This window comes from Bubalus kerabau, chromosome 4, assembly GCF_029407905.1.
Source record: "Bubalus kerabau isolate K-KA32 ecotype Philippines breed swamp buffalo chromosome 4, PCC_UOA_SB_1v2, whole genome shotgun sequence".
NCBI classification, from domain to species: Eukaryota; Metazoa; Chordata; class Mammalia; order Artiodactyla; family Bovidae; genus Bubalus; species Bubalus kerabau.
This window is the reverse complement of record NC_073627.1, coordinates 33,344,334-33,366,864: the sequence shown is the minus strand read 5'-3', so window position 1 is coordinate 33,366,864 and position 22,531 is coordinate 33,344,334. Positions and strand designations below refer to the sequence as shown.

The 22,531-nt window shown below is 44.3% G+C and overlaps 1 long non-coding RNA gene across 3 annotated transcripts in view; it reads left to right on the top strand.

The window, feature by feature from the left end:
- LOC129649257 (uncharacterized) overlaps positions 1–22,531 on the top strand; it is a 196,570-nt gene that overhangs the window by 132,464 nt on the left and 41,575 nt on the right. Inside the window, exon 4 of one of the 3 annotated variants that reach the window (XR_008713044.1) lies at positions 12,796–13,401. The exons of 1 other annotated variant lie outside the window; for it this stretch is intronic. This is a non-coding gene — a long non-coding RNA (uncharacterized LOC129649257). Of the gene's footprint in view, positions 1–7,835; positions 8,088–12,795; positions 13,402–22,531 lie in introns of those variants that run through there. One more of the 3 variants, XR_008713042.1, reaches the window with a different exon arrangement.

Genomic DNA, 22,531 nt, shown 5'->3' with positions numbered 1-22,531 from the left:
TCTTGATTCCAGCCTGTGTTTCTTCCAGCCCAGCGTTTCTCATGATGTACTCTGTATATAAATTAAATAAGCAGGGTGACAATATACAGCTTTGACGTACTCCTTTTCCTATTTGGAACCAGTCTGTTGTTCCATGTCCAGTTCTAACTGTTGCTTCCTGACCTGCATACAGATTTCTCAAGAGGCAGGTCAGGTGGTCTGATATTCCCATCTCTTTCAGAATTTCCCACAGTTTATTGTGATCCACACAGTCAAAGGCTTTGGCATAGTCAATAAAGCAGAAATAGATGTTTTTCTGGAACTCTCTTGCTTTTTCCATGATCCAGCGGATGTTGCCTATTTGATCTCTGGTTCCTCTGCCTTTTCTAAAACCAGCTTGAACATCTGGAAGTTCACAGTTCACATATTGCTGAAGCCTGGCTTGGAGAATTTTGAGCATTACTTTACTAGCGTGTGAGATGAGTGCAATTGTGCGGTAGTTTGAGCGTTCTTTGGCATTGCCTTTCTTTGGGATTGGAATGAAAACTGACCTTTTCCAGTCCTGTGGCCACTGCTGAGTTTTCCAAATTTCCTGGCATATTGAGTGCAGCACTTTCACAGCATCATCTTTCAGGATTTGAAAGAGCTCAACTGGAATTCCATCACCTCCACTAGCTTTGTTCGTAGTGATGCTTTCTAAGGCCCACTTGACTTCACATTCCAGGATGTCTGAATCTAGGTGAGTGATCATACCATTGTGATTATCTTGGTTGTGAAGATCTTTTTTGTACAGTTCTTCTGTGTATTCTTGCCTCTTCTTAATACCTTCTGCTTCTGTTAGGTCCATACCATTTCTGTCCTTTATTGAGCCCATCTTTGCATGAAATGTTCCCTTGGTATCTCTAATTTTCTTGAAGAGATCTCTAGTCTTCCCCATTCTGGTGTTTTCCTCTATTTCTTTGCATTGATCGCTGAGGAAGGCTTTCTTATCTCTCCTTGCTATTTTTGGGAACTCTGCATTCAGATGCTTATATCTTTCCTTTTCTCCTTTGCTTTTTGCTTCTCTTCTTTTCACAGCTATTTGTAAGGCCTCCCCAGACAGCCATTTTGCTTTTTTTGCATTTCTTTTCTATGGGAATGGTCTTGATCCCTGTCTCCTGTACAATGTCACGAACCTCCGTCCATAGTTCATCAGGCACTCTATCAGATCTAGTCCCTTAAATCTATTTCTCACTTCCACTGTATAATCATAAGGGATTTGATTTAAGTCATACCTGTATGGTCTAGTGGTTTTCCCTACTTTCTTCAATTTAAGTCTGAATTTGGCAATAAGGAGCTCATGATCTGAGCCACAGTCAGCTCCCGGTCTTGTCTTTGCTGACTGTATAGAGCTTCTCCATCTTTGGCTGCAAAGAATATAATCAGTCTAATTTTGGTGTTGACCATCTGGTGATGTCCATGTATAGAGTCTTCTCTTGTGTTGTTGGAAGAGGGTGTTTGCTATGACCAGTGTGTTCTCTTGGCAAAACTCTATTAGTTTTTGCCCTGCTTCATTCCGTATTCCAAGGCCAAATTTGCCTGTCACTCCAGGTGTTTCTTGACTTCCTACTTTTGCAATCCAGTCCCCTATAATGAAAAGGACATCTTTTTGGGGTGTTAGTTCTAAAAGGTCTTGTAGGTCTTCATAGAACTGTTCAACTTCAGCTTCTTCAGCGTTACTGGTTGGGACATAGATGGATTACTGTGATATTAAATGGTTTGCCTTGGAAACGGACAGAGATCATCCTGTCATTTTTGAGATTGCATCCAAGTACTGCATTTCGTACTCTTTTGTTGTCCATGATGGCTACTCCATTTCTTCTGAGGGATTCCTGCCTGCAGTAGTAGATATAATGGTCATCTGAGTTAAATTCACCCATTCTAGTCCATTTGAGTTCGCTGATTCCTAGAATGTCGACATTCACTCTTGCCATCTCTTGTTTGACCACTTCCAATTTGCCCTGATTCATGGACCTGACATTCCAGGTTCCTATGCAATATTGCTCTTTACAGCATCAGACCTTACTTCTATCACCAGTCACATCCACAGCTGGGTATTCTTTTTGCTTTGGCTCCATCCCTTCATTCTTTCTGGAGTTATTTCTCCACTGATCCCAGTAGCATATTGGGCCCCTACTGACCTGGGGAGTTCCTCTTTCAGTATCCTATCATTTTGCCTTTTCATACTGTTCATGGGGTTCTCAAGGCAAGAATACTGAAGTGGTTTGCCATTCCCTTCTCCAGTGGACCACATTCTGTCAGATCTCTCCACCATGACCCACCCATCTTGGGTTGCCCCATGGGCATGGCTTAGTTTCATTGAGTTAGACAAGCCTGTGGTCCTAGTGTGATTAGATTGACTAGTTTTCTGTGAGTATGGTTTCAGTGTGTTTTCCCTCTGATGCCCTCTTGCAACACCTACCGTCTTACTTGGGTTTCTCTTACCTTGGACATGGGATATCTCTTCACGGCTGCTCCAGCAAAGCGCAGCCTCTGCTCCTTACCTTGGACGAGGGGTATCTCCTCACCACCACCCCTCCTGACCTTGAACATGGAGTAGCTCCTCTAGGCCTTCCTGTGCCTGCGCAGCCACCACTCCTTGGACGTGGGGTTGCTCCTCTCGGCCACCACCCCTGACCTCAGGCATGGGGTAGCTCCTTACTTCTCATAGGTACACACATGTATTTGTATACTTGGAGATGATGAAAGACCTGAATTTTTCTAGATGTCAGAAACAGAGTGGCTTTGACAGAATTAGAAGGTGTAGTGTTGAGTTCACGGTGAAATCCATTCCCAGTGCACACAGGGCGTTCAGTTGCACAGTCACGGAATTCACGGAGGGACACTGATAGAGGTGGGAAGCCCTGGAGTGACCTGTCATCGGTCACCATGTTGTTTCCTAGCTGTCATAGACCCTGTAGACATCAAACCAGAAAGATCCAGAATTGCTGTTAATAGATATCATCACATATTCCAACTTCCCCCGTGAATTGCCCCAATTTAACAACAAAAAATAAAAATCTTGAAATATCTCAGGAGGACTCCAGTGTAGGGGGAGGACCATGTTTTTAAAAATGTAACATGGCCAGTTTGTGGTCTTTTTTATTACCCAGAGATTGATCACATGCGCTGTATAATGAAATCTCTGCATCTGTGGGGCACAAGTGTTTTACGTTTCCCACATTTATGGTTTGACATCGGAAACATCTGTGCAGGCCCACTAGGCAACATCTGGAAGACATTTCTGGGCTTTTATGACATGCAGAGTGATCTTTGTTTTGGAACAAGTGTGTGATTTTCCCCAGTAGCTCTTCCTGCTAGTAATGTCCTTCTAATTGGCATTTCACTGGGGGATTGAAAGAAGCCTGGCTTCCTGACCTTTGCTGGGTGTTAGGAGATGTTTCAGAAGAATCCTCACATGGTCAGGATCCCCCAGAAGGAGAAGATGCTGAGTCATGGATTTAGGATCCCCCAGAAGGAGAAGATGCTGAGTCATGGATTTAGCTCCCTTCAACCACAACTCATTGATCACAGGGAGCAGGTGGAGAGGGAAAGGGAACTCAGTTACTGGGCCAGGACTTTCCTAGATGTTTTCTCCAAATGAAGGCATTTATGGTAAAACATTACTTTGGCAACAAAGATTTGTACAGTCAAAGCTATGGTTTTTTCAATAGTCATGTATAGATGTGAGAGTTGGACCATAAAAGAGGCTGAGTGTCTAAGAATTGATGCTTTCCAACTGTTGTGTTGGCAAAGACTCTTGAGAGTCCCTTGGACTGCAAGGAGATCAAACTAGTGCATCCTAAAGGACATCATCCCTGAATATTCTTTGGAAGGACTGATGCCGAAGCTGAAACTCCAATACTTGGGCCACCTGATGCCAAGAACTGACTCACTGGAAAAGACCCTGATGCTGGGAAAGATTGAAGGCAGGAGAAGGGGACGACAGAGGATGAGATGGTTGGATGGCATCACTGACTCAAAGGACGTGAGTTTGAGCAAGCTCTGGGAGATGGTGATAGACAGGGAAGCCTGGCGTGCTGCAGTCCATGGAGTCGCAAAGAGTCAGACAGGACTGAGCGACTTAACAACAGCAGCAAAATAAGTATCTTTACCCTCCTATACTCAGGAAGATACCATCTCAGAGGTTCATTTGTTTAAGATCACCCGACTGATCAGTGATAGGTCTGAGATTTAAACAGATGTTTGTCTAATGTTAGAAGGTGTTGTCTTTGCTTTTAAAGAATGGGCAAGGCAGCTTATTAGGCATCAAATATTTATGGAGGACCTACTCTTGATATGTGTCAGGACCTAGCTGTTGAGGATGGATCAACAGACCAAGCAGTCAAATTTCCCTGTCTTCGTGGAGCTTGTATTCTAGTGCAGTAGGATGACACTAAACAGTAAGCTGTGTGGTAGGCAGAAGTGGGTGAGTGCTGTGAGGGAAAGACAGATCTAGGTATGGGATTCAGCAGTTTTGTGGAAGTTTGAGTTCCCCACCTCCAGCAGAGTCTGTGACAAGGACTCAAAAGTGGGTATAGTTTACTTGTGAGGTGATCCCAGGGCACACAACGAGGGAGTGGGGAAAGTGACCCATGGTAAGAAAAAAACCAGTTGACCCCAACTGCTTCTCTCAACTAAGAAAGAAAGAAGCCATGTAGAAGGCAACCAGACTTGGCCTGTGGCAAAATGGGGGGCTCAGGGCTTCTGCCCTTCACTGGTTACAGGCTGCTCCTGTGGAAACGTAACTCCTCTGAACTTGCAGGTTGTGCTTGAGGAGAAGGAGGGGTGCTCTGTGGCCCTAGGGCAGCGACACAGGGGAGGTGCCGGGGCACGCGCTTGGCAGGAGACCCTGGAAGCGCTTCCAAAGTATGCCGAGGTCAAGTGGGTGCCCAGCGTCGGCCTGGTGACCCTGAGTGATGGCCACGGGGCTGAAATTTAAAGTGGGAGGCTCAGTGCTGGCCTCACCATGTAAGTGATATTTAAGTGATGACTTTAAAAAGGTTGAGGGTGAGCCAAGTGGCTATCAAGATAGAAAGAGCATCTGAGGTCCCAGTGGGTGAGGATGTCAGGCTCAGGCAGAGTCATGGAGGAGGCCTGGAAGGGGAGCGAGCTTGGGTGAGAGGAGTTAAAAGATGAGGTTGAGGTCATAGGGACCTGACCCCACCGGGCTCGTGGATGACTGTAAGGGTTTGTACTTTGGCTGTGAGTCACAGGAGGGCCATAAACAGAGGGGTGACCTCACTTGACTTACATTTAAACTTTGTACAACATAGTGACTCCGTTCTTACAGGTTACACTCCATTTATAGTTATTATAAAATACTGACTCTATTTCCTGTGGTATACAATACATCCTTGTAGCTTACCTTATACTGTGCATGCTAAGTCACTTTAGTCATGTCCGATTCTTTGGGACCCCCATGTACTATAGCCCACCAGGCTCCTCTGTCCATTGGATTCTCCAGGCAAGAACACTGGCTGCTGCTGCTGCTAAGTCGCTTCAGTCATGTCCGACTCTGTACGACCCCGTAGATGGCAGCCCACCAGGCTTCCCCGTCCCTGGGGTTCTCCAGGCAAGAACACTGGAGTGGGTTGCCATTTCCTCCTGCAGGGGATCTTCTCACTCCAGGGATAGAAACTGAGTCTCCTGCAGCTCCGGCATTGCAGGTAGATTCTTTATCACTAAGCCACCAAGGAAGCCCTTATACTATTTATTTTTGATAATTTCATTTTTATTTTATATTGGAGTATAGTTGATTAATAATGTTGTGTTAGTTGCAGGTGTACAGCCAATATTGTAAACCTGTAATTTATACTGTACGTCAACCATACTTCAATAAAAAGAAAATGATGAAGATGAAAAAAAATCCCTCTGTCTGCTGAGATAATAGTCACTGTTAAGAGGGATGATGAGGATGGGTGGAACCAGAGTGGTACAAAAAGTGGAAGGACTTAGGACACACTTTGAAGGCAGAGCATATGGGATTTCCTGGTAGATTGGATGTGAGTTATAAGAGCAAGAGATAATGGAGGATCCTGAGTAATTTGATCTCAGAAACTAGAATAAAAGAGTTACTATTAAGTGAGATGTGAAGGGCAGTAGAATGGATTTAATGAGGAAGATCAGGAGTTAGGTTTTGGACACTTTTAGTTTAAAAGTGAAGGGCTTCGCTGATAGCTCAATTGGTAAAGAATCCGTCTGCAGTGACGGAGACCCCTGTTGGATTCCTGGGTCAGGAAGATCCAGGAATCTGGAGAAAAGATAGGCTACCCACTCCAGTATTCTTGGGCTTCCCTTGTGGCTCAGCTGGTAAAGTTTAAAGTGAATATTAGACATAAGAAATGTCATGGAGGAAGTTGGACCCAAGACTGGAATTTAGAGGTATAATTGTGGGAATTTTTAGCATGCCTATTGACTTAGAAGCTATGAGACCCAGTGAGCTCACTGGAGAGGGATGCAGAGGTAGAAGAGAATTGCTACCAGGGCTGAGCCCTGGGCTTTCTAACATGTGTAAGTTGGGGATAAGAGAAAGTCCACAGATGGGACAAAGAAAACAGAGTCAGAAAAGGAAGAAATATTTTACTAAGTGAAAAATGCCAGTTACAAAGCAGTGAGTTCAAGAGAATCATTGAAATAATCTCTGTGAATATATGTGTATGAAATACATGTCTCATAAGAGATCTTATGATACACACATCATAAGAAGGGTCTTGAGAGTCCCTTGGGCAGCAAAGAGATCAAACCAGTCAATCCTAGAGGAATCCTAGAGGAAATCAACCCTGAATACTCAGTGGAAGGACGGATGCTGAAGCTGCAGCTGTAATTCTCTGGCCACCTAATGTGAAGAGCTGACTTACTGGAAAAGACCCTGATGCTGGGAAAGATTGAGGGCAGGAGGAGAAGGGGCCAACAGAGGATGAGATAGCTGGATGACATCATCGACTCAATGGACATGAGTTTAAGCAAACTCCAGGAAATAGTGAAAGACAGGGAAGCCTGACGTGCTGCAGCCCACAGAGTTCCACAGAGAGTCAAACATGACTCAGAAAGTGAACAACAGCAAGAGATAACCATCGAGATCTCTAAGCGGGTGATTTGGGATGAGGATTATAGGTGGTATACATTTCTTTTTGTTCACATTGGTTATCTTATTTTTCTACACTGACCATTATTTGCTTTTCTAATGGGATAAAGCAGATGGTTCCCCTAATTTGAAGAAAAATGTTTTAAAGTGTCTTTAATCTTCAGTGTAAGAGGAATGGAGGACTCCTGGGGCAGATGGGTGGAATAGCTTGGTGTAACTTTGCTACACACACAATCCACGGGAGCTTGGATTCCAGCCCTGGTTAGCAAATACCTCAAGATGTCAATGGGTGTGTCTGTGTTTCCAAGACTCAGGGCACAGGGTCTTTTAAGGATGTATGTTCTATTTGGCCTGTCTCAGAACTTGGGCTTCCCTAGTGGCTTAACTGGTAAAGAATCCGCCTGCAATGTGGGAGACTTGTGTTCGATCCCTGAGTTGGGAAGATCCCCTGGAGAAGGGAATGGCTACACACTCCAGTATTCAGTATACTACCCACTCCAGTATACAGTCTCATAACTGTAGTTTAGATGCTGAAATGTCTAAATTTACAGGACATTTAAGTGATTTATGGGGACAATGCATTGAATTTTTGAAAATCAAGAAATTTTTAAAAATTTGACCTATATAATCACCATAAATGTAGGTATTTCCATGCTTTTTAAAAGACTCAGGACCACTTGAGAGATGCCAAGATTATGCAACAACTTCTTTTTTTTTTTTTTCTGGTCAGGCCGTGTGGCATGAAGGATCTTAGTTCCCCAGCCTGGGATCAAACCTGCTCACCTTGCATTGGAAGCACAGAGTCTTTACCATTGGACCACCAGGGAAGTCTCTATGCTGAAGCTTTTGACAAAATAATTACATCCATGGACCACCTTTGTGATTTTTAACATCTGTGCCATCTTTAAGATGACTTAATTTTTGTCATTTAAGTAGACTGTAGAAAGGCAAGCACTTCTTGTCCTGATTCTAAGTAAAAACATAGAAGATAAAATTGACTTAATTTACTAGTAATCATTTGTAAATGCATATTAAAATAAGCACATAACCATCAAAATGGAAAACGTTTGTCCATGTGCCTCTGGAAAACCCTTTCCAGAGTCCCATGTTTTGAGAACACACTGCACTAGGTTGTCAGAATCTCATAGAACAGTCATTTCAGGGGCTTGAGGTTGTTTCTGCTGAGCTGCAAGGGGAGAGGAAGGTTCTCGGAGGTGTCTGGCCCAGCCTCTTCTGAGGACTGGCAAAACCTGACTTCTGCCAAACATTTAATCGTAAGTTTGTCTTGCAGAACATTAACATATAGTATGTTAAATGGGCTTTTATAGATGCGCAGAAGGTGATCACCCCATAGAAAAGCATAAATTTTTATGGACTTTTCTCTCTGGAGCTGCTGTCAGAGACACAACTTATGTGTTTATTTTGGCCGAGGATGATGTACCAGCGCCTGACACCAAGCTGGTGGTCGCTGACGTTTGTTGAATTTAATAGGTTGAAACCTTTGAAGACATTTCCTTTAGTATCCTGGGAATTTCCGAAGGAGAATGTTTCTCCTTTGAAATTGAAAGGGATTCAGAAGCTGCAATGGGATGACGGCAGGAACAGAGGGAGGGAGCCGATGTGCTGGGGCTGGGCTATCTTGTGGATGCAGGAAGGGCTGTCTAGGAGGTGTCTCATCTCTGTTGGGAAACTTTTGCCTCAGTCCAGAGAACAGGCCGTGGCAGTTCACACGAGCACCTGAACTGTATCGAGCTCTCTCAACCTCTCTCTCAGGTGGAACTCTCAACCTGAGACATGGGGTCTGGTATATGGGAAACCTCTCATGGCTTCTCATTCCATGGTCCAAACTCTGTCACATGGCATCAATTCAAAAACACCCAGGATGGGAGACCTCTTTTCATTATCGTTGTCTAAGCCAGCTCTGCTTGGCCTTCTTCCTTATTGGAACTTGAAGGATACAAAACAAAAGAAGCTAAGTTGAAAGATGGTCATTAGTAGCCTATCTACTCACCACGTTTATACGTGCGTGTGGTAGAACTTGAGTGGGGATTGGATTTGCTCAGATTTTTGTAAGCTGTTAAAATGCCACGTGGGTAGAAGGAATAATAATTATTATCCATCTGCTCCACTGGCCACTTCCTCTTTCCTCTCTCAGTTGTTTCTCACTACATTCTCCATTTCCACCACTTACCTCTTTAATATTTTGAATTCTGGGCTGTTTTGGCTCATGGCCTTCACAAGTTCTAGAGTATACTTGCTGGTTGAACCTGGGCTCCTCTGTGACCTGCTTTAATCAGTGGCATGGGTGAGAAATGAAGCTAGTCCAGCTCTTCAGCTGTATCTTTAGCAGGCCTAAAAGATGGGGGAAGCCATCCACCGTGTAAGAAGTCCTCAGACCCCAAGACGTTAACACTGTGAGAAGCCCAAGCCAGCCACGCTGAGCATCTACGTGGAGGATAACTGAGGTTCCCATCTGGCAGGTCCAGCTGCTTCACAGCTGGTACCTGGCACTGCTAACTCAGCCACGGGAGGAGCACCATCTCGGATATGAATCCTCTTGCCCCACTCGAGCCTCCTCAGTTGATGCCACGTGGAATGCTGATGAGCTGCGTGTTAGCCTCCTAAAGTAGTTAAAATAAAGAACCACAAACTAAGAGACTTAAAACAGCATACGTTTCTTCTCTTACAGTTCTGGAGGCTAGAAGTCTGGAATCAAGGAGTTGGCAGGGCCCTGCTTGCTCCCAGGGCTCTGGGGGAGGTTCCCTCTCTGCCTCTTCCAACTTCTGGTAGCCCCAAGTATTCCTGGGTGTTTGGCAGCCTCACGCCACTCCAGGCTTCACGGGGCTGTCTCCCTTCTGCGTCTGTGCCCAGAGTTCTGTCTTCGTGTAAGGAAACTGTCACTGGAGTTGAGTCCACCCTAAGGAGCTCGCCTTAACCACATCGCGTCTGCAAAGCCCCAGTTTCCTAATTAAGACGCATTCCTTGGTCCTGGGGGTTAGGACCTCAACCTATTTTCTGGGAGGGGCACTATTTAACTCATCAGAGACTTTCCACATTGTTCTCAGCTCTCACTGCAGAATCATGAGCAAATAGACTGATTGTCGTCTTCAGCCCCTGAGTTGGGATTACCTTGTCGTGTGGTGGTAACTAGAGGGACCCCTAGGTGCTGTCCCCCTGTCCCCTGATGTGCACGGCACTTCTTTCTCTCCATCACTGTTTCCTCTCCAGACGATTCCCACCAGAGGGAATCTTAATGCCCACAATCCCACTTCTCTTATTTCTAGTCCCTCCTAGTTTTCCTGGCCCCACGCAAATTTATACTGGGGTCATGTCCTTTTCTACTTTTCCAAAGTGGTTATTCCAGTATAACTTCAAAGCCTTCTACAATCTCAGATGCCAGTGTTTTCTCTTCCTGCCTCCCTTTTCTACCTCTCTGGTGGATGTCTGGCCCTACAACAGCAACAGACTTCTGGTGGGCCCCTTCTTCCCTTCATGGGTCCACACCCTCTCCCCTCACCATCTCCCCTCACTGTAAGGGTTTGACTCCATCTTGTCACTGGCTTGTGCTGAGCATCAAACAGGTATGACCTGGACCGCATCATACCTGCAGTGGAATCGGGGGTAGGGCGATAGGAATTGAAGGTGGAGCTGGGTAGTTGATATGGATTCAGGGTGAGGCAGAATGAAATGCTAGAGAAGGAATGAATTATGAAATCAGTCTAGTTATTTCATGTTTTATTCCAACCTAATTTCTCTGTCACTCTTACACAGCCCAGATCCTTGCATATAGGGTTGCTATTTTGGAAAAAGACCTACCCCTATATTTTTTCATCATTTTTACTTTCTAAAATTGAAATATAGTTGATTTACAATATTGTGTTAGCTTCAGGTATATAGCAAAGTGATTCTGTTACATGTGTGTGTATAGGTAGTGAGGTGTTTTTCAGATGCTTTTCCTATTAGTTTATTATAAAATATTGAGTATACTTCCCTGTGTTGCTTATTTTTAATGTAGTGTTGTGTATTTGTTAATTCCAAATTCCTACTTTATCCCTCCATCCCCCCTCACCTTTCTCCTTTTGCAGCTATAGGTTGGTTTTCTATGTCTGTGAGTCTGCTTCTGTCTTGTGGATAAGTTCATTTGTATCTTTTTTTTTTTTTTTTTAAGATTCTGCATATGAGCAATATCCTGTATACTTTTCTTTCTCTGTCTGACTTCCTTCATTCAGTATGATCATCTCTAGGTTCATCCATGTTGCTGCAGATAGCATTATTTCATTCTTTTTTTTTTAATGACTGATCTCTCCCTACTTTTGTATTTATCTACTTTATCTTCTCTTTCAATACTCCAGTCCAAAACACACCTCTCTTTCTCCTTCTCTCCCATCACATCATCTCTGAAAGTTAAACCATCTTTCTTCTGCATTGTTAGTATTGTTGTGTCACCCCTAACCTACACACATATTCACACAGAGATGGACTCTGGATCCTGCACGGGCTTGTCTGACTTGATGAGCCAAAGTGCTGCTGATGAAGACATTGAGTTGAGTGGAAGAGAGGTCCAAGATGGTTCCCTTACGTTGCAGGACCAATGGGCATCAGAGAAGCGGGGAGAATGGAGCAAGTATTGGAAGGCAGGTGTCTTCAGTGCAGCTTACTCTACAGCTTCCCAGGGAAGCTGGTATTATGTTCATTGAGCTCAGAATGGATAATTCTCTGATGCAAATGAATAGACAGTTGGACAGACCTTGCAGTACCTTCCCAGTGAATCAAAAGAAAGAACAAGGGTAGAAAGAGAAGCTTAATTTCTAAGAAAATTGCATGTCATCCTGTGTGGCTTGTGAAAAGTATCTTTCCCTCAATTACATGTGTGTTATTACACATGCCAGTGATCCTAGTAGACGAATTTGATCACACAGTGACACCAAGACTGTGTTTTAAGGAAAAAGTATCAATGATTCATTTGTTCCTTCATATAGCAAATGCATACTGAGCAACTGTTCGGTATTTGGTGCTGGATGTTTTTGGTTCAGATCCCTCAGAAGACCTGAGTCAAGGATTCCATGCAAGTCTTTTATTATTAGAAACATGCTCCCAGCATAAACTGAAAAGAGGGGAGAAGATTCTGGGCTTCTCTGAACCCAGAAGTTTCCTTTGTGTTGTGAAGACGCAGAGAAAGAAACTGACAGTCAAGAGCATTCTGTCTGAGCTCTGGTTCTGGTTTTGTCTAGTGGTGGCCTTACATGAGTTCTTTCAAAAGCTTTCCTGAGACTGTTTGGCACAACTAAGTGGTGTAACATCAATTTAACAAATGCCCAGCGAGAGCCTTCCACGCTAAGAACAGGGAGATAAAGTTGCAGAACTTCTTCTGGGAGATTCCCAGCTGTGATAACAAGCTTGAGTCTTGAGTCAGCAAAGCCACCATGCCCAGCCAAGAGGACACCAACCAGCGCTGGTGTAAAGTGGAAATAGGATCGCTGGTTAACTTAGGGTTTCACATGTGCTTTTGTACATAATGGGAATGTGCGCCTCTTGGGTTGAAGGACACAGCAGTCTAGAATAGAAATAAAAAATGCATTTCTCCCCTGTCCAGCCCCTGCCTCTGCTAAATTGAGTGTCAGCAAAGTAACTCAAAATTCCAGTTAGAAAGTCAAGCATCTTTTTCTTCTTTTTTCTTTATTTGTTTTCAGTTTTATTAAGGTATGCTGCTTCTGCTACTGCTGCTAAGTCGCTTCAGTCGTGTCTGACTCTGTGCGACCCCAGAGACGGCAGCCCACCAGGCTCCCCCATCCCTGGGATTCTCCAGGCAAGAACACTGGAGTGGGTTGCCATTTCCTCCTCCAATGCATGAAAGTGAAAAGTGAAAGTGAAGTCGCTCAATCGTGTCCAAGTCCTAGCGACCCCTTGGACTGCAGCCTACCAGGCTCCTCCATCCATGGGATTTTCCAGGCAAGAGTACTGGAGAGGGATGCTATTGCCTTCTCCGTTATTAAGGTATACATGACAAATAGAACTTGTATTATTAAGGTGTACAACTTGATGTCTTGATATACATATACACTGTGAAATGATCTCCATGGTGAAGCTAATTAATACAACCATCATCTCAGATATCCCTCTCTTGCTCCCTTCCTTCTTTCCCTCGCTTCATCCCTCCCATCCCTTCTCTCTCTTTCTCCACTTATGTTTTACCTTCTTAGTAAATTTCAAGTATCCAATACAGTCTTGTTCACTAACATCATTGTGTTATACATTAGATCTCCATAACTTACTCTTCTTGTTTAACTGAGACTTTCTATACTTTTGGAGAATTCGTCCCCATTTCCCACTTCATCTTGCCTCTGGTAACCACCCTTCTAATCTCTGTGAAGATGTGGCATCTCTAAAGCACCAAATAGTTGGCTTGTCCAAAGCACCTCCATGTTTGCATATGACCCTATGTGAGAATTCTCACATAACAGACATGGGTTCAAATGTGTCACAGTGAGGCATCCCACAGTGTATAAAAGTCGAATTGTTGGAGGAAAAAAAATCATATCACTTATCACTCATTTGTTCATTCAGCAAATATCTACTAAGCTCCTGCACTATACCAGGCATTGTTCTGAGCCATGGGAACTCAGCAGTGAATAAGACAAACATGGTCTCTATCCTCATGGCATTTATATTCTAGTGGAAGATGGACAGATATAAGAACAGTGAATAACTAGAAATACGAGTGTTTCAGGTGTTGATAGTGTAGTGGAGAAAAATAAGCCAGGGTGAGAAATGAGACTGCTGTGTTGCTTGGGGTGATCAAGAAAGGTTTCACAGATATGATGGCATTGGAGTAGGGTGCTGGAGGAGGGCTCTGAAGGAAGCGAGACATGCATCCCTGGCAGGTGTGTGTGTGTGTGTGTGTGTGTGTGTGTGTGTGTGTATTCGGAGTGGTCAAAGAAAGCCCAGCATGGCTGCAGGGAATCCACTGAGGAGTAGAGTGGCAGGTCATAGTGGTAGGAGGGGCCAGTGGTGTCTGATGATTGCTCTCAAACCTTCCTGTACATGAAAACCACCCAAGACCTTTTAAAAATCTTCACATCCAGCTCATACTTCTGATTCAACTTTGTGGGGTTGAGACCCCAGTGGCCAGTGGTTTCCAAAGCCCTCCTGGTGATTCCATTGTGCAGCCATGGCTGAGAACTAGCAGTGAGGGCCATTGTTAGGAGATGTGATGGTTCATTATGTCTGGCAACCCAACTGGACCACAGTGCCCAGACAGGTAACCACACATTATTCTGGATGTCTCCATGAGGGTGTTTTGGAGGAGATTTATATTTCAATTGGTGGACTTTGAGTAAAACAGATTGCTCTCCATAATGTGGGTGGGCCTCATCCCATCAGTTGAAGGTCTGAAAGGAACAAAAGACTGACCCCTCTCCAGAGCAAGAGGGGATTCTGCCAGCAGATGACTTTTGGGCTTGTAATGCACCATTGACTGTCCCCGACTCTCTAGCCAGCTGGCCCACTGTGCAGATTTTGGTCTTGTCAGCCTCCAAAAATTCATGAGCCAATCCCTTACACATTCTACTTGTACTGTTTCTCAGAAGTGAAAGTGAAAGTTGCTCAGTCGTGTCCAACTCTTTCTCCAGGGGATCTTCCCAATGCAGGGATCAAACCCAGGTCTCCTGCATTGCAGGTGGATTCTTTACCACCTGAGCCACAAGGGAAGCTCAAGAATACTGGAGTGGGTAGCCTATCCCTTCTCTAGTGGATCTTCCTCATCCAGGAATCAAACCAGGGTCTCCTGCACTGCAGGCAGATTCTTTACCAGTTGAGCTATCAGGGAAGCCCTTTCTCAGAAGAACCATAATACAGGAGGAATATGAGCAGAGAAGGGATTAAAGTCTGGTTAACTCTTGGGTTAAATCTCTGGTTGCCATCCTAAACTTAGACCATAGAGGAGTCAAGGATAAAAGCAAGAAGACTACTTGAGAAAACACTGTAGTTACCCAGGCAAGAGGTGACAGGGAGCTGATGGGAAATTGGAGGAGTACACCTTGTCTCTGAAGGTAGGGCCATCAGTATTTGCTGTTGGGTTCATGTTGTTAATTGGTCATTCACTCATGTCTGACCCTTTGCAACCCCATGGACTGCAGCACCCCAGGTTTCCCTGTCTTTCACTATCTCCCAGAGCTTGCTCACACTCATGTCCATTGAGTTGGTGATGCCATCCAACCATCTCATCCTGTTGCCCCCGTCTCCTCCTGCCCTCAATCCTTCCCAGCCTCAGGGTCTTTTCCAGTGAGTTAGCTCTTCACATCAGGGGGCCAAAGTATTGGAGCTTCAGCTTCAGCATCAGTCCTTCCAATGAATATTCAGGGTTGATTTCCTTTAGGGCTGACTGATTTGATCTCCTTGCTGTCCTCATGACAGTTTTTTACAGTCTATTTTGGAGATCTAGGCTCCATCCAGTTAGAGGGTTGATTAGAAATCATTTTTATTTGATTCGGATCACACAAGGCCAAGCAGAAAAGGACCCTAAGTGTTAACAGAGACACGAAGCAAAGTGAAAGCCTGATCCTTAGAGAATTCTGGCCTCAACCAAACAATTTAAACCTTTTCAAACATGTTGGAATAAGCAAGAAATGAGACACGCTTTGACAGGTCATTTATTTCTAAACTATATGTATCTTAAGTGTAAGTGAATCCAGCTGTTTCTCCTCCTCTGCTCCCTCCCTCTCCCATCTTCCTGATGAGGCACTGACAGCTTCAGAACAGCCCGAGTGCAGCGTTCACACAGCAGGACAAACATTGCGTTACTCTGACCTCAGGAGGCTGAGTCTTTGTCCCATAAATCAGGACCCAGACATTCAAGTGTCGCTGCCTCTGGCTGGGAGCCTCCCCTGCCCCAAGTCTGGCACGCACTAAGGCTGAGGCTTGGCCCAGGTGGATGAGGAAGCTCCTTCTGTCCCTGTCCTCTGTCACTGCTCTGTTTCAGCCCTCACTTCATAAGTCCAGGGACCTGCCTGCCATCTTGTGCTTCAGGGTCTCTGTGCAGGAGTCTCCTCTACCTGGTGCTCTGGCCTGAGGTCTCAGTCTCTCTCATGGAGCCCCTGCCCAAGGTGGGGCAGACTGGGTCTCCTTCAACCTCTCCTGAAAGGCCTCTTCCACACTGGTGCCTCTGCTGAGTCCTTCCTATGTTAGGTCACCTCCCCATTATTGGCCTTGATGGCAACCTTGGAGATCCATTGTTTTAAAAAACGGCCCTCCGTGTGCATTCTTGGGTCTGCTTTTATCTTCTAGTCTCCAAAGTTCCATGAAGATGGCCCCATGCCCGGCTGGTTCACTTCTCCATGCCCAGCCAGCAGCACAGGACTGTGTGACCCTGGGCATAAGTTGATAATTCTTGAAAAGTTGCCATGTGTCTAGCATTGTGCAAGGCGCTGAGTATACTCTGGTGCTCAGTAGATTTGTTGATGGACTGAGTCATGTAATTCAAATTTAAACATATCTATATTCTTGATCATTTTTCCAAAAATTGGTTCCTGTTCCCAAATTTCTAGTATCAGTAAAAGGCATTACAATGATCTCTCTCAGTCTCTAAGCTAGAAGTGTTGCTTTCTTGATACATATGTACACACAAGAGTGTGGAATAGCATCAGGTCCTGTAAGTTTATCCTTTGCATAGTCTTCATATTCATGCATGTGTACTCGGTTATGTTCAACTCTTTGGGACCCCATGGGCTATAGTCTGCCAGGTTCCACTGCCCATGGGGTTTTCCAGGCAAGAATACTGAGGTGGGTTGCCAGTTCCTACTCCAGAGGATCTTAATTGACCCAGGGATCTATCGAAGCTGCAACTCCTGTGAGTCCTGCGTTGGCAGGTGGATTCTTGACCACTGTATCACTGGGAAACCCATCTGTATATTCGTTTCTTCTTTCTGCTGGTACATGGCCCTGGTCATGCCTGAAATACTAAAATACCTATGCTCATCCTTCCTTCCTCCTCAGAAGAACATTATCAACAATTTTTATCAGCATTATCAGCAACCCAGTTCACAAATCTGTACTTTTATACACACACACACACAATGTATATAATGTGTATGTGTATATACATACAGTTGACCTTTGAACAATAAAGGGTTGGGGTATTGACCCTCATACTTGAAAATCTGAGTCCAACTTACTTTTTATTGAAGTTATATTGATGTATAATATTATGCAAATTATAAGTGTACAATGAAAATCTGAGTGTAACTTACAGTCAGCCCTCCATATATATGATTCTTAACTATCTGCGGGGTTTTTTGTTTGTTTGTTTGTTTTCCTAAATGCCTTTTAGCATTATTTAACTTTTAACATAATTGGAATAGAATACTTTGTTTAAAAATAAAAGAGATAGTAATATAAATTATGTGAATACAAGCCAAGGGAAAACATTGTGATATTAATACAAAAGTAGAATTCAAGGGAAAAAATTACATAGGACAAATATTATTTTAAATTGAAGCTTGTAGTCTACAAGGGAAATATAAAATTATGAGTATTTGTGCCTCCCAAACACCATTAAAACAGATAAAAAGTGTTGAAGGAACAGTTGGTGGAAACAGAAACTTTGGAGGCATTAGCAAAGCTCTTTTAGTCATTGTTAAACAAAAGAACCAGCAGGGAAAGGAGAGAGAGAGAATTTGTATAAAACGATTAATAATGTGGTTTTAATCAACATGGTATCTATTAAACAGAAATTCTGTGGACTCTGCATTCTAATTATGAATCTGTAAAGCTAGAAATAACCAAAACATAATAATAGAATAATCTCAATCATCTGGAAACTTTAATGCACTGTCCTAAGTAGCTCTCGGAAGAAAGGGAATGGATCTTCAATTAAAGTATATTTAGAAAGCAATAGTGCTGTGAACACAACAAATTAAAAGTTTATGGGAAATGGCAAGCAGACCATTGTTCAGAGAAAAATTCATAATCGTAAATACTTTAATACCCAAAATGGAATAAAAAAATAGACTAACTCAAGAAATTGGAAGAAGAAAAACAAACAAGGAACTAAAACAAGAAATAAACCAAAGAATATAGAAAAAAAAGAAAGATGAATAATTACAAAACATAAAAGCAGAAATCAACAAATTTGAATTTAGAAATAATACAACAGTAAATGGTAACATTTAGTTTGTCAAGTAAAAAAGGAAACACTCTAAAAAGTAACTTTAAGCATTAGAAAATATGTATAATCAGAGATTAAGTAGATAAAATACTATGAGAATAACAGGATAAAGTCTGCTGATACTATAAAGTCTGAAGTTAATAAATGTGAAAATATTAGAAAGATATAAATTATAAAAGTTTACTTAACAAGAAATCTGAAATAAATACTTAAGAGAAAAATTGAAAAAAAGTCAAGGTATTACCACCAATAAATGTGTCAACTCTAGATAGGTGAATCCTTTCAAACTCTCAAGGGACAGATAACCCCCATCAGGTAAAAACTCTTCCACATTCTATCACTTTCTGATTGTATATTGAATATTGGAAAAACAATCTCTCTGAACCTCAGTTTCTTAACTATTGGAATCAAAATAATAACAATAAATATGACTGATTAAGGAATCGTGTGCATGTGTGATAAGTTGCTTCAGTCTTGCCCAACTCTGTGTCACCCTATGTAAAGACTGCAGCCCACCAGGCTCCTCTGTCCATGGGATAAAATACACTTCTCTTTTTTTAAATACACTTACAAAAAAAGAAGCTAGACTTGGTAAGAAACTACAGTTGTTGTTTAGTTGCTGAGTTGTCTGCAACTCTTTGCAACCACATGGACTGTAGCCCGCCAGACTCCTCCATCCTTGATATTTCCCAGGCAAGGATACTGGAGTGGGTTGCTGTTTCCTTCTCCAAGAAACCACAGTAATGTGGTCAATTATAAAATAAATATATGAAATCTTAATGCCATTATAATAGAACAGTTGTCTTTGGAAGATGTAACAAGTCCCATTCACATGAGTCCTCAGAAAACAAGATGACAAGGCGGTGGTCCAGGGTGTACTGATATACTGAGGGACACAAAAGAAAACTTGAATAAACAGAAAGATGGTGATTTAGGATTAGCAGCATGATGACATGATTTCATTCTGGAAAGCATGAAGTACGTGGACAGTGTTATGCTGAATTTGTAATGTTTCTGTGGAATTTGCCTTTGCACTTTGATTCCTATGAAAGTCTTGGTCAAGATAATTTCTGTGATTCTCAATGAAGGGGAATATCTCCTTTCATACAGTTCTCTCATTTGTAGTAAGTTTATGCGGGAGACCTGGGTTCGATCCCTGGGTTGGGAAGATCCCCTGGAGAAGGAAATGGCAACCCACTCCAGTACTCTTGCCTGGAGAATCCCATGGAGGGAGGAGCCTGGTAGGTTACAGTCCATGGGGTCGCAAAGAGTCGGACATGACTGAGCGACTTCACTCACTCACTCACTAGTTTTCTACCAAACTCTGATGAACAAATACACTGCCTTAAGAGAGGCTGGGAGACACCCCCACACAAAAGAAATTGCCTCTTTTGCCCAAATGGTGACTCATATAAATTAAATACATGAGGATTCTCAGGATTAGGCCACTAAGGAGGCCCAAGGGGACCTCCCAAGAGGCCGGAGCAAACAACCATCTCTACCACTGGTCTGGCATTTGGGGCAGTGGCAGAGGACATGCAATTAGACACAACACATCTCCAAGATGAGGGTGGATGTCCATTCCCAGGGATCTGTGTTCCTAAAAAGAAAAAACAAAAACAAAAGCCATGACATCAGTGAGTGCCAAACTCCAGCTGCTTCCTAAGAGTTCCCATTTAGCTGCTGCTTTATCATCTAGTGGGAATTGGAAACACCCTTCTACCCCAGAATTTGGTCCTGTGACACAGCTTCCAAAGTAAGTAAGCCTAGTAAAGACATGAGATTTTTAATACAACTCCCCCCAGGCCAGAATTGTGCCCTGCCATGCACGGGGCTGAGGGCCCTGAGGGGCCGATTCTGCAGAACAGGCTATGATGAATTTCATACACATACCATCCATTGGAATGTGGCCCCATCCCATCTTGATCCATCTCCTCCTTATCTTTCAGATGTGGATTTTTTCTGTCTTTTCTCAGTTCGTATGATCCCCAGGCTGGTAGTTCTTACACTGGATATTATTCTCCAGATCCTCCAGGGATGCTTTATTTGCCCCCAGAAGTATTTATTGAGTACCATCGGCATCCAGGGAACAGGACTGGGAGCTAAAGGGGCAAAACCCTAAGACGTGGTTTCTGTGACAGAGGGGTTTATAGTCTTCGCTGCGCAATCCTGATTCACAAACCATGTCCAGGAAAAGCAGGCTGAGGGCTGCATGAGGGTTGAAGGCCCCAGATGATGGTGTCCTGGGGGTGGAGGGAATGGTCGTTGAGACCCAGGGGAAGTGAGCTGGTGAGGGGCAGACCAGGAGGTCACAGCTGGCTTGGGCACCCAGACCCTAGGGTTGGGAACTGGGCCGCTGCCTTAGGAGAAGCTGGGAGACACCCCCACACTCCAGCTGCAGCCCACCCTCCCCCTGCCACAAACATTCACCTCTGCTGGGAGAGTGTGGCCCCCTGCCCCGGAATTTAAGAAGGTCGGGCTCCCAGGGCGGATCCTGGGCAGAGAGCCTGGAGGAGGTGAGGGTAGAAGGTGAAGGAGGGCAGCCCCACCAGAGGGGCTGGGGACCCTGTCCTGCCCCACCTGGTCACCTGGGAAGGGGGAGTCAGGCCACAGGCTGAGGCCTTTCCATCTCAGTAGACTTCCTCACCAGCATCCCAATGCCCCAGTGCCGGGCCTCCTTCAGGAAGGGTTGTAGGCCTGAATGTGTGTCTTCTCTCCCCACAAGAAGGATTTCGTGACCTGGGCTCCAGGTTACAAAAGATGGGCTGCCCCTGGTGCGTGAGCAGGTCAGCTGAGGAGCTACACTGCAGGCAGAGTGTCCTGCTTTGGCTTATACTTGGGGCCAGGTAAAATGTGAGGAAGATTGGGAGACCTGCCCAACCACTAATAAAGCAGCAATCTGGTTCCCGTTTGCTGTGGATGCCAGCACCCAGGCCTGACGTCAGAGCTCAGGCACCTCCATTCGCCCTTCCCCCCTCTCTTTCACTGGTTCTTGAGAACCATTCTCGACACCCAGAGCACCTTAGCATCCGTGGTCTGCACGACTCACTCAGCCAGTGGCTCATCCTGCTTTACTGTAAAGTTGTTTTGAAATCTAGTCACTTAGTAAATAGGAACCTGGCTCTGCCACGCTGGTTTCCTCACCTGCGACCCGGCAGGTGGTAGGGGGCAGGTTATACACCTCACCTTCTCAACAGCACTCAGAAAGGAAGACGGAAGCCACAGTGGCTGTCACCTCCTGCCTGTTAGAATGAAAGGGAAGTCGCTCAGTCGTTTCCGACTCTTAGTGACCCCATGGGCTGCAGCCTACCAGGCTCCTCCGTCCATGGGATTTTCCAGACAAGAGTACTGGAGCGGGGTGCCGTTGCCTTCTCCCATATCTATGCACTGCTGCTGCTGCTAAGTCACTTTAGTCGTGTCCGACTCTGTACGACGCCATAGACAGCAGTCCACCAGGCCCCGCCATCCCTGGGATTCTCTAGGCAAGAACACTGGAGTGGGTTGCCATTTCCTCCTCCAATGCATGAAAGTGAAAAGTGAAAGTGAAGTCGCTCAGTCGTGTCCGACTCTTAGTGACCCCATGGACTGCAGCCTATCAGGCTCCTCCGTCCATGGGATTTTCCAGGCAAGCCTGTTATAATGGCCATCATTAAAAAGAGAAGAGATATAATAGCCAAGATAACATTGACATGAGTTTGAGCAAACTCTGGGAGACAGTGAAGGATAGGGAAGCCTGACATGCTGCAGTCCATGGGATCCCAAATAGTCAGGCGCGACTTAGTGACTGAACAACCATAATAGCCAAGACAGGGAAACAACCTGAGTGTCCATTGACAGATGAATGACTGAAGAAGCTGTGATGTACACACACACATACATGCAATAGAATATTATTTAACCATAAAAAACTAAATCTTGCATTTATGACAACGCAGATGGATCTTGTGGGTATCATGCTAAGTGAAATGTTAGAGGAAGACAAAACCTATATGATCTCACATGTGAAATCTAAAAGCAAATGAACAAACAGACTCATAGGAAGAGACCAGATGAATGGTTAGTGGAGGCGGAGTAGGCTAGGGAAAACTGGATGAATGGTGGCCAAAAGGTACCAACTTCCTATTAAAAGGGGAAAAAAAAGAAAACAAGCATAAAGCTCACCCATGGTGGGACCCAGGTTATCATGTGGCAAGAAGCATTCAAGCTAGGTCTCTGAGATTGAATGGATGTTCTAGTATTTGAATTGGCCAGAAGGAGACTAGTCT